The sequence below is a fragment of the Adiantum capillus-veneris genome, chromosome 1 (genome assembly GCF_014529385.1).
Source record: "Adiantum capillus-veneris isolate H3 chromosome 1, ASM1452938v2, whole genome shotgun sequence".
NCBI lineage: Eukaryota > Viridiplantae > Streptophyta > Polypodiopsida > Polypodiales > Pteridaceae > Adiantum > Adiantum capillus-veneris.
Genome location: NC_140931.1, coordinates 45,836,679 through 45,849,361, shown reverse-complemented (window position 1 = coordinate 45,849,361; position 12,683 = coordinate 45,836,679). Strand labels below are relative to the sequence as shown.

The 12,683-nt window shown below is 37.7% G+C and overlaps 2 pseudogenes; both read left to right on the top strand.

Moving 5' to 3' along the window:
* The first annotated feature begins 7,752 nt into the window (after nt 1–7,752).
* LOC147464651 (uncharacterized) lies at nt 7,753–8,312 on the top strand (annotated as a pseudogene).
* A 25-nt stretch (nt 8,313–8,337) lies between these two features.
* Nucleotides 8,338–8,922, top strand: LOC147464650 (mitogen-activated protein kinase kinase kinase 2-like; annotated as a pseudogene).
* The last annotated feature ends 3,761 nt before the right edge of the window (nt 8,923–12,683 follow it).

The window sequence follows — 12,683 nt, the reverse complement described above, 5'->3', positions numbered from 1 at the left end:
GAGCTTTGGATTATGGCTTATGAAGGGGTTTAAGATTACGAGGATTAAGCAAGCTGGAAGATTCGGAGGAGAAGCTTAAGAATATCCCCGCTTATGAGGAGGAGATTAGGTGCTTCAGAATTATCAAGAGCTTAAGGATATGGAGCTTAGGAGGAGCCCTTCCGATGATGAGGTGAAAAAATCCCAACAAACCACAGGTTTGTTCTTTTTATGGATGCATGTCCCGTCTTGCTAAATTTAGCTAGGCACCCATTAGCGACGTCGCTAATGGGTCCTCCACAAAGTGAGCACCTCAGCCCGATGCATTCATTTCATTTTTATTCTGCCAGCTGCTGCTGTTGCCCAATCTGGCACGGATCTGCAATCGACTTGAACTTTAAACTGCCATAACTTCTTCATCGTAGCTCCAATCGACGAGCCGTAAAGACAGGTCGGTAGAGCACATCGAGCACTGCATTTTAAGAGCACAATACCCCATCCGTGTTCACTTCAAGCATAACACTTTTTAGCATCAGTAAGGCATGTTTTGGCCCTTTCAGCCGCATTTGAACTCGACTTGCAACCAACCCTTAATCACTGTTCATTAAACATATAAGCTTCAAACAAACTTAATGTGCATTTTTCTGGTATCTTTCTTTGCATGTGAGTGGAGTTGCACGACAACGCCAATAGTAAATCTATGTAAAGTTGAAGAGGATGGATTAAAATAATAGATGATCAAGGAGGTAGATGTAGAGTGGAAAGCAGCTATGGATTGGGAGTTGAGAGTTCTTCATTCTATCAATGTCACTCAACTCACTCCCAACCAAATAAATGCACAATGGCATCAACAAGTATTGCCATACCCTTTGATCAAAGTAGATCTGCTACAGGTGAAAGAGAGACTATTTAAAGAGATGCAGCAAGAAGGTGCAGAAAATGACCACCCAAAGTGGCGGAAGAGCTGGTTGAACAAGAATCCGAGGTATCTGATTCTGTTCACAAGAGCACCTGCAAACCTTCAAAAAGACCCTACTTTTGTCCTGTACCAAGAGTAAGGACTTGGCAAGCACATGAAGCACTAACAAATAAAAGACCAACCTGGCTAAACTACCCCAAACTGCCAGCTCCAGAGTAGGGTCAAGTCAGCACAGAGGAGTACATGGTGAAAATCCTCACAGGCGTCATAAATTTTTTCAAGAGTGTACCGGACCTCTCCTGTGCCATGCTCTATAAAATTTGCAAAATGCTGCGCACATGTATTCAAGCATTTCATAAGCCGGAGCAGGCAGGAGTACCATGGATGTCATTGCTATGATTTGAGCGGACAACCTTCAGAGGAGGTTCTCTACGGCTTCTACACAAGGTGTATGTTCTTGCCGTCAAGAAATATACTCGCCTTTGAAGAAGCCTTCTATACATGATTTTTTACATGGTGGACTAAAATTTTTGGACCAGTAATCAATAACTTGACATCCAGGTTCGTCGGCTACTTTGCCATAGAACTAAAAAATAAGATCACCATGCAGTTTTTGCAAGTCCTAGAAAAAGAGTGATGCCTCAGATACGAGAAAGCTTTACAAGCACTCAAAGACCGCCTTGTCAGTCTCGTAAGCCTGAAGACTACCTCAGCCCATAAAGTTGTGTCAAGGGACAACACAGGCGAGGAGGGGGGAATGCTAGCAGCAACATAACTCGGACATTAAAATCTAGCTCGAACAACATTTTTTGGAGCTCTCATCATTGTAAAAATATTTATTATTTTGATAAATCGAGAATATTGTAACCCCTACTTCACAGATAACTTTGTAATTGATGAGCCGGGGCTACAAGCTTCCTAGATTATTAGTTTTGACCACCAAAAACCTTGGCTAAGGTATAAAAGCCAACTTTTGTAATATTTTTATAAGATTTTGGATAAGAAATACACAGCGTGAGCTAACGGTGCTCACTTCTTGCACTCTCCCACTTCCTACTCCCTCCCCGGTTGTCACATTGCAGTCGCATCTGTTGCGTTGCAAACGTAGGTGAGAGCTCTACGCATTGGCGTAAGCATTTCACGGTATTTTGTAGCTTTTGGCGTCGTTGACCCACGGCCTAATTTCATCATAACTAGGAATTTACACTCTTAAATCAATAACTAAGTATAGGCGGGGTATTGGGGCATTATTGCTAAGCATTTAGATGCATTCTGGGTCGAAAACAACTAGGTCAAAATCTCACTATTGTTAATAATCGCATTTTTTGCACTTCATCGAAAGTGGGATTTGAGACCATAAGCATGTGTGCATAGGTCTTATAGACTTGTCCTAAAAGTTTCATTACGTTTGGATGTCATTTGATGCTGTAATGGATGTGAATTGTTTGCCGATGAGCGATTGGCTCTTGGTGATTTCGGTCATTTGAGTGTAGCTTGAGTTAGATGCGAGTTGTTAGTTGTTTTCCAAGAGATTGACACCCTCTTGTAGCCTCCATGCACTAGTCGAGTCAGCTTCATCCCATGGATTGACAATTATTCGTGGTTCTCGCTAAATCTGCAATAAGATAGGAGTGAGGTTAGACGCACGTCCCACAAGAGGTAACTAAACAAATAATCAACATTCGACTTTCTAAAGTTTTTAGAACACGCAAGAATACCTCTTTTGAACTTTTTGTGAAAGTGACTTGTTGACATGTCACATTAGCAGAGTTCTTGTATCTATCTTATCGACGAGAAATATTCAATATATCCATATGATTATGGACAAAGTCCTTGACTTGTTGAAATGCCTCATCATTAACCAACCCCACCATAATTGGTGATAGAGGTTGAAAATCGTTCATAAGCATGAAGGGATTAAACTTAATCGTAATATGCTTTGCATCATATTAACAAACTCCAAACTAGAGAGGTAATCTTCCCAATTGAATTGTTTCACGCTAATGTAGGTTCTTAGCATATCCTCTAGCACTTAATTAACATTTGCAAGTGTTAAGGTTCAGGCCATCTAGCCGGACACCCATCACATTGACCATACTAACCTTATCTATTCTTTTAATCATATAGAACAATAAGAAGTTATAAAGTAATTCCAAATCCTCACCGAGAGCTCCAACCACATTGTGCTCATGTCTGATCTTCTTCTCCCTTGCACTCCACACACATTGCGCACTCTTCAAGTGGTATTGCAGTTGGAGTGAAGGTCTTGTATCATTGCAATGTCGTGGAGGAGAATAGGACGAAGCTATAAAATTTTCAAAATTATCTTGTAGCTAAAATTTGACTAAGTAAAAGATCGATTTTAGCTTGGTTCCATAATCCTTGCTGCAAATGTCATGGTCTACAACTTTCTTGCTGAAAGTTTTTCCAAATTTAGCATCGATTTTGTTGTATGTTTGGCAGATTGCCTGTGGGTTGAGGGTAGATAGTTGCAAATTTTTACTGATTTGTTTTGACCTGTAAAACAACCTATTTCATGTCTATTTTTGTTATTCTTGATTTTTTTTCCGAGATCAGCTTTGCAAAAGAAAGTTTAGGGTAGGTGCAGATCAGAGTAGCAAAGTTTCTGGAAGGTGCCATTATTTTGAGGTGCCAAAACTGATAGATCTACATTTACATTACTTAAACTACTGAACCTACATTTATGGCCGTACTGTGTAAAATGATGAATCTACACTAATGCTATCTAAATCGGTGGATCTATATTTATGGTTGTACTATCTAATTGGCAATCTGCACTAGCATTACCTAAACTAGTAGATTTGCACTAAATAATTTGGTGTTGCTTAAATTGGTGAATTGACACCATGTTGACGCTTGTACACTGCCTAAATTAGCAAATTTGTGTACTTGACCAAGGCAAAGCATAAGATATAATACATTTATCACTTGTTTGACACAAAATTTGAGTATGTTGGGTAATGAAATACTTACGAGATTGTTATCGATTATTCCAAATCACCTTATGTGATATGGTTTAATTTAGTAGTAATTAAAATGCTTATGGTGGATAGACCAACGAGGCATTCATCATAATAAAAAGATTCATCATAGCAATTAGCAATAAGTATTTGAGAAAATATAAATGTAAAAGGAAATAAACTTGCTTGATTGATCAAAATGAGAGAGAATTACAAGTTAAGCATGGTGGCCTTATAATGAAAGGTGGCAATAAATGATGAAAAGTGATATACACCATATGTGGAAAAATGTCAAGTAGCATGTGGGCTATGTAATGAAAATTTATAGATAATTATTTATTGCAGGTGGCAAAAGAATAAGTGAATTATGGACTATGCAAAAGGATAGCAAGTTTATGGATATTTCATTATTAAAGTGCTCTTTATGAGCTATGGTCACTTTATGTGTGGGCAGACAATTTGTAATCATTTTAAGCATTCAAGAAATTTGTAAGTAAATATGTGCAAGAGGAAAATGCTCACTCTTGCACCGGGGGGGGGGGGGGGGGGATTGCACCCAATGTCTGTGTCCTTCTTTTCTCTTCTCACATCTCCTCTCTCAACGTGCCTCTGTAGCACTCCGCTATCGGAGATGTGCCTGCATGTGCTCTCCTACTTCTCTCTCTCTCTCTCTCTCTCAAATCGTGTACTATTGGTACATATGTGCATTTTGCCAAGTATGCAGATATGTTGATTCAATTGTCTGCAATATGCTATTTGTGTATTTTGCAGGCCCTCTGTGCACTTGACTACAACAGTGGTATCAAAGCAACAAGGCTACGATCTTGTTAACAATCGATCAAAGAGATCCAAAAATTGGCATTTGAACAAGGATACAATTATGCACTAGAGCCGAGTGCACTTACATAATTATTTTTTGGTTAATTTAAATATTTTTGTTTTATTCCTCTTTCATGTTACCTGTTTCTGGTAAATCTTTGGATGCCTCAATGTTTAATCCTTCATTAATTTGTAATCAGTGAAAGTTATCCTAATAGGATATAAAAATTATGATATTTTATATATTGAGTAAAATATAATTATTGCTAATACCTCAGTTAGCGCTCGATAGATATTGATATAGCTTGTTAAAACAGTGGTAAGATGGACATGAGGCTAGATATGATTAAGAAGAATATGTCATTAGATTGAGGATGCGTATAGTACAAGAAGAAGTTCTTTATATCAACGAAGGCTTAGTTAATCCTTACCTTGGCTCCCAAGAGACCAATTCCAAGAGAAGTAGAAGAAGAAGGCATGGTGAGATGTAAGAAGAAGGATGGATAGAAGAAGAATTGGAGAAAATTCAACATTGTAGACACAATCCTAAGAGACCTCAAGAATTTTTTTGAATGAGTTTCATTAAAGATCTAATGGATATGGGAAACAACCCCAAGTGACTACAAAGTCTCAAAATTTGAAGGACCTGTGTAGTATCTTGATAAAACCCATCACTCGGCAAACTCAACATATGAAGCGGAGTAGGCATGATGGAGTAATAGACTAAGGGGCCAATATTATCGTGCTCTAGTAAGGTAAGGGGCAACCATTACCAAGGTTGTAGTAGCATCAAACCAATGCACTCTTTGACCACCCCAGAATGGACATCTTTATTGTTTGACGGTGATAGTAGGGTGGGCCTTATTCGGCGGTGGTTTTTGTTAGCTCCATAGTCCTCAACACAATAGCGGCAATAGCCCAACAATGTGCATGGGACTCTGCACATACCCATGTAGCCCACCACCCATTCCACCCATGCAAACAAAAACGTTGTGGTGGTAGGCAAGAAATTGACAACAACAAAGAGCGGTTTGAGCTCGTGAGTTCGTAGCCTGCTAAAATTAGGGCATGCCAACCTTTTGCTCAGCCGTTATCCCAAAGACAATGACTATCAGTTTAATAAAAAAGGGTCGCTAAGCACTCATGCAAAAGAAAAAGAATTGCCTCTATATATATCTCTCGCTCTCTCTTCCTTTCTACCAACTCTCCTTTGACTCCAGTTGCCTACCCAGTAGCACTCGCACTGCTTTGCGCCCCATTTTCCACATGATATCACCGTAGGATTGGCACACACATAACCTGGTTTTTCTCTACGTTGTGGGTGTGCTGATGATCATGGTGGAGAGAGACGGGAAAAAACAATAGATAGCTACGACCCTTGCAGTGTGAGGAAATGCGGGTCTTCTTGACCATCATCATCATTTTAAGAAAGCGATGGCCTTACACATGCGCATAGGAGGGCTACAGCTGTTGCTTGAGATTTTAGACAAGTGCAAGTTGTTTGATGGAAGGGCAACAATTGCAAACTACCATATAATAGGAAATTTGTGGCTTGTCCTGCTATCACAAATATAAATTTACATGTGCAAAGATGCCTAAATGCCCTACTTATCCATTTTCTTGATTCTACTTTGCATGCATGTGCACATAGCATCTGCTTCTAATGTTTGTTGATTGCATAACCAAATGATGACAAGATTTTACACGCGTAGCATTTTTCTTCCCGAGAATGCAAAGCAATACAAGCAAGATAGAACAGACCCAAGAGTTGAAAAACATTGAAGTAAAGTTGGTCTCTTCTTTCAAAATTCATCTTTGTCTTCCATTCCTATTGCAATAGTTGAAAATGATTAGCGCAATCTAATGATGAGCAAGTATATTGATCCAACTAAAATTCTTTAGGTGTATAACATTTATGAGGAGGCACCTTCTTGAGATCCTATTGAAAATGAGAGATCAGATTGTTTACAATGTAATGTGTCTAATTCCTTATGGGATGGTAGGGTGTGGTTTACACACCATGAGGCCTTCCACCTCATTGCTCACTAGTCGTGATTAGCGTTTTATGCATTAAAGCTTCATGATGGGGCAAACCTAACTTATGCCCCTAGTAAACTCTCCCTTAGTCCACATGCATGATTACATATCCAAAATGATTCCCACATATGTATGCATGACCCATGGACCTTTCTAGCACCTTTCCACTGCATAATGGAGCCAATAGATAGGCCAAAACAGCCCCAAAAAGGTGTACATGAGTTTTCAACTTGTACTCTCCTCTTTGGCTAATTTGAATGATCTCTCACACCTCATTGATGATGTCACTCAACCTACCACTTCTTCTCCTATATATTGAGCTCATTTCTATGCTCACAGAAAATGTAACTTGATGCTACATTGAGAACTTGACCAATTTTTGTCATTTTGTGTTCTTAAGCATTCTCTATATTAATTAGGATTAGTGTTGTCAAATCATGAATGGGACATTAACCCGTCCTCCTTAACCACACTTATCTATCACGTCAAATTTTTAAACTATGTCCGATGCTCAACTCCCACTTATACTTGGATATATTCTCTTGACTGACCAACCTCTCATATGCCCCTCTTTTAGCCATCCCCTTTTGCCTCTTGCCTCCACCGTATGCACAAGCTAGGAAAATGATTTGTAAACATCCTATACTCATGCATCTTGAAGGTTTCTCATGATGCAAGTGTAAACTCTATGGTTTCAAGGTAAAAAAGAGGCTATTGTTTTCTAAGTTGCCTAATAATTCATAAGCTAGGTAATTTAATAATTGAGTTATTGATAAAAGGGCTTTTGACAATAACTAATAAAGCCAGGTTACATATACACAATGTTTGATTTTGTGGTTTTGATTACATTGAAGGATAAATCTGAAATCTATATTGATAGGTTTTGAGGTTGTAAATTGAAGGAACTTGCCCGTGAAAAATGAGCTCAAATAGAGTTGAGGTATTTCCTTTGCCTAGATTTTCTTAGAGGAGAAGATGATGTATGTGAGCTGATTGTGAAGTCTTTTACTCAAGATCATGCAGCATTTATTAGACAAGGACAAAAATGTCTCTGATTCAAATGCGGCAAAGAGTCCAAGCTCAATGGCTAAAGGTTTGGGCTCCCCTCTAGCATGGCATGGCAGGCCAACATCTCCTGCCCGTGCCTCAACACTTAATTAACAAGAGACAATTAGAGAAGTCTCTTTTGAAGCTCAAAGGCCACACACTAGAGTGGACTTTGTCTCCACTGAATCATGCTTAGTCATTAGATGCAATGACCAAACCATTAGAAAGATCTCTCAACAATGCTTTGATGGCATGTTCATTTCCTCTAGGGGGCAATCAAAATCTCCTCTCAACATTTTACTCTTCCACATCCAGCTCATCACTTGGCTATCCAGATGCCTCGCACAATGACATGAGATATCTCACTAATGCATCAAAACGTCAAGTGGCTCTGCTCAGTTGCCACCATTGGCAATTGGTAGACTATGAGAAGATGCCATTGCATCACAAGAAGCTCAAAGCATGCATCAGGTCCTCAAGTGTGGTTTGATGTTTGTGGTGATGGGATAGACATGCAAATGCCCCCTTGATACTTGCAGCTCTTGTAGCATCTAGAGACCGTTGTTTTGTGGCATCAATCAATCCATTGGAGAGCTTATGCCAATGAAACATTTGAAGTTTCAAAACATGACTAATGATGAAGAGAAAGCTTTTTACATGACTTGTCTAGAAAGAGAAATCTCGTTATATAAAGAGATAAGACACAAACATATTGTTGGTTACATAGATATGGACAAAGATGAAGAGGCATTGTTCTTTATATATTTTTGGACGATGTTTTTTAGCGGATCTATTCAAAGCATGCTAGAAAGATTTGGCACATTTAGTGAGTCTCTTGTTCCTGTCTACAAAACACAATTACTTCTTGGTCTTGAGTATCTTCATAAGAAAAAAAGTTTCATAGAGATATCAAAGCTGGAAACAGCTTATTGATTCTAATGTTTTTGTGAAATTGGCTGCTTTTGGAGTATCTAAAACATTTCATGAGGACACAATAACTGATGCTTGCAAATCCATCAAAGAGTCTATTTTTTGGATGGCACCAAAAGTTATAATAGGAGACAATTATGTACGTCATGTAGATAATGGAGTGTAGGATGCATGGTGATCAAGATTCTTATTGCCATCATGTATATCTAAACACATGAGTTGAAGTAACTTAGAATCATTGTCAAAACTTGTTTTCCTACTCAAACAATGCATATTATAAAAGAGCTAAGCACGACAAACTATACCAAACCTCAGGCTTCAAAAACCTCTTACATGTGCTAGTTTAATGATCGTTATAAGTCTATACATCATACAAGATCATTCTCACTAATGAGTGGGATAATTTGTGACTAGGTTGAACAAAAACAAGGTAAGTTCTCTTCTTTTTTTGGTTTTTCTTTTACGCAGTCACTTAGCACAACATTATGCACCACCTCTTAAAACGTCTTCTTATACAACAATCCCTCAATTTATTTTACTCGTTTGATAAATGCTCACTTTGTTTACTTGTTTTAAGTGATTTTGTTGTAGATATACCTAAGGAGCTACACTCAGGTAGTTTTGGACTTTTACAACAATGGAGAATACCACCAGACAACTTTAAAAGCTACTCACATGAGCTAAGGTGATGTCAAATAAAATATACTCCAATTTGATGACAAAAAGGTAGTCAATGTTTTGTCTTTTATGCCTTGCTTAGTCCATTGGTCGTGTGCACACATATTTGCATTTAGGCAGTGTGTAAATGTTCATCTTAGTGTAGATTGTCCAATTTAGGCAACACCAATTATCCGTGTAGATCCATCGATTTAGGTAGCATGAGTGCAGATTTGCTGATTTAGGCAACATACCAGCAAACAATAGATTCTCTAGCTTAAACATTACTAGTGCAAATTTGTCGGTTTAGGTAGCACAAGTGCATATTCACTGATTTAGGTAGCACGCTTGATTAGTATTGATTCGTTGATTTAGGGAACATTGATTACAAAATCATGTTGCAGTGATTGTCCACCACTGCCCCTAGTATGATTTTGTTACCCAGGTATATAATGAACGTGATTTGGATTTGGATTTGGTGTTGGAGTTGGAGTTGGAATTTTGAATTTGGTTTATGATCATATGATTTCAATAGTATACATTGAATTAATGAAATTTGATTATGTAACAATGGTTGTGACGAATGATATCTACATACATTCAGACATATGACATATACTGTCTATTCTCGTGGTATGGGACATTATAATATACAGCATGTGGATGACGGTAGGCATAAGCAAATTCATTTGTTTCAGTTTATGGCTTTTTATTTTGTTCCATGATATTTTTTATACATAATTTTAACCATTATTTTTGAAGTATGATTTGCTGCTGGCCAACACCATATTAGTGAATTTGAAAATTTTCCAATAATCACTTTCAAAAGGAGCTTAATATTTGAACACATGGCCAAAGCTTTGAGATCATGGCTCAAAAGAGATTTTCAAGTACTATCTTATGGAAGGAGTTGGCCTTTAAAAAAAGTTTGAGATTTGTCCATATGGCCAAATCTTTAAGACATCGGTGATTTTCAAATTGCCTCTAAAGTCTCAAACTCTCTAATATGGTGCTTGCAGATTCCTTACTTAGTAACTAAAGGTGGTTGCTTCCTAACGGAAAGGTATGTAATGGAAATCGATAAATAGTTATTTATTATAATTTTCATGCAATAAAAGCATAAGTGAACTATGCACTATGCAAAAGGATAGCAACTTTATGGATATTTCATTATTAAAGTGCTTTTTATGAGCAATGGTCACTTTATGTTCGGATGAACAATTTGTAATCATTTTGAGCATGCAAAAAATCTATAAGTAAATATGTGCAAGAGAAAACTGCTCACTCTTGTATGGGGGAGATTGCACCCAGTGTTTGTGCCCTTTTCTCTTTTGACCTCTCCTCTCTCACTGTGCCTGTGTAGCATTCGTCTATAGGAGGTGCACATTAATGTGATCTCATTCTTTCTTTCCTTTTCTATCTCTCTCAGATCGTGTATTGTTTCTCAATTGTGCGTATGTGCGACACCAAGTATGCGAACCTATTGATTTTATCATTTGTAGCATGATATTTGTGTTTTTTTTAGGTTCTCCATGTACCCACCAACTATAGTAGGCTATACCAAATAGGCACATGTGAGGCTTATAGGGTCCTTATGAAAAATGTGACTATACACATAAATGGTGCATGCTTGGCTTAAGGGTTTGTTCTTATCATGAGTGCAAGCTATAGGATTACCTCAACAAATGCCCTCATATCTGAAGCTTACATGATATAGCATGGATTTTGATAAAAGAGTCTAATACATGTTACATTAAGGAGTAACTATATAGGGCTCATAAAGATAAAATCTGATGCAAGAAAAATAGTGTAGGTCTTACCTACAAAGTATATGGTTTGAGGAAGTGTTTAAACACTTACAGATGCAAGTCATCACTTTCTTTAGGGAACTATGAGCCTCCTTCTATGCATTACCTTCCTTGATTTTTGGGAATTTGGAGGATTCTAATGTTGATGTATATGTGGGTGCACTTGGTTTTTTGAACTGGGTTGGTGCATATCTACTTCTCGTTGTAGTGAAGGCACACCTTGGTGGATGTAGTGCTTGTGTATATGAAAAGATGGATGCAATAGGTTTATACAAAATGTGGAAATAAGCTCATGCAAATCTGTTGGCTTGGGGCTACTTGGGTAATTTTTGGATTGGATAAGACATACATTGCTTTGTGCTTAGGCTTATGGAGACTTTGCCATGGAAGTAGCAAACTTTGTTCACGGTTCTTGATGCTAATGTGTTGGAGTTGTTGATGGCACAAGAGCATGGGCTTGGATAATTTGACTTTTAAATTGAAAGCCAAAAGGTGCCAAAAGGTTTCAATGGGAAGGGGTTCTTTGAATGAGATTGATTTCAAAGTAAAAAACCTTCAAGCTTGGTATATTGCAAAAGGGTAGTTGAATTTCAAACAACATTACAAAAGAAAATGTTCATTTGGCTTTTAAGCCATGCATCTACACACTTTCAAAAAGAAAACAGGGGAACACACACACACACACAAACCAAAGGTTTATGAGCAGTGTTTAGCAAATAAATAAAACAAAGAGGGGAACAAACAAACAAGCATACACACACAAAGCAAAGATTTATGAGCACGGTTAAGTAAAGAAATCAAGCATAAAAATGTATGAAAAAATTAATAAGATTTCCTTGTTCAATGCTTGGTCCAAATGAGACATAAATTTGCGCATTTGAAACATTTGGAAAATCGCTATACACACAAATGCATTTCAATAGTACAATCAAGTGGGGTAACTCGGCTTGGAGAAAGCGAGAAGAGCAAGAAACAAAACATAATCAAGAAAGTTTTAATAAAGAAGAAAAATCACACAAATTTTAATGCTCAATCTTATTATCCCTAAACATTGGCTAGGGGAGTAGCCATATAGACTTGCCCAAATCCAAAGAGAGAGATACTTAGGCTTGAGATTAATTAGCTGCATTTCTAAAGAGATATGAATCAATTGAGTGCTTAGAGAGAGAGAGAGAGAGAGAGAGAGAGAGAGAGAGAGAGAGAGAGATCACTAAATCTAGCATAGAGGTCTAATGGATACAATTAAAAAATTCTAATTATTCATTAGCTCTGATACCATGTGTAATATCTATGGTGGATAGAACAGCGAGGCATTCATCATAATAAGAGATTCATAACAACTAGCAATAAGTATTAGAGAGAATATGCAATGTAAAATAAACTTGCTTGATTGATTAGAATGAGAGAGAGAATTGCAAGTTAAGTATGGTGGCCTTATATATGCTCAAAATAGAAGGTGGCAGTAATGATGAAAAGTGATATGCACCACATGTGGAAAAAAGGTCA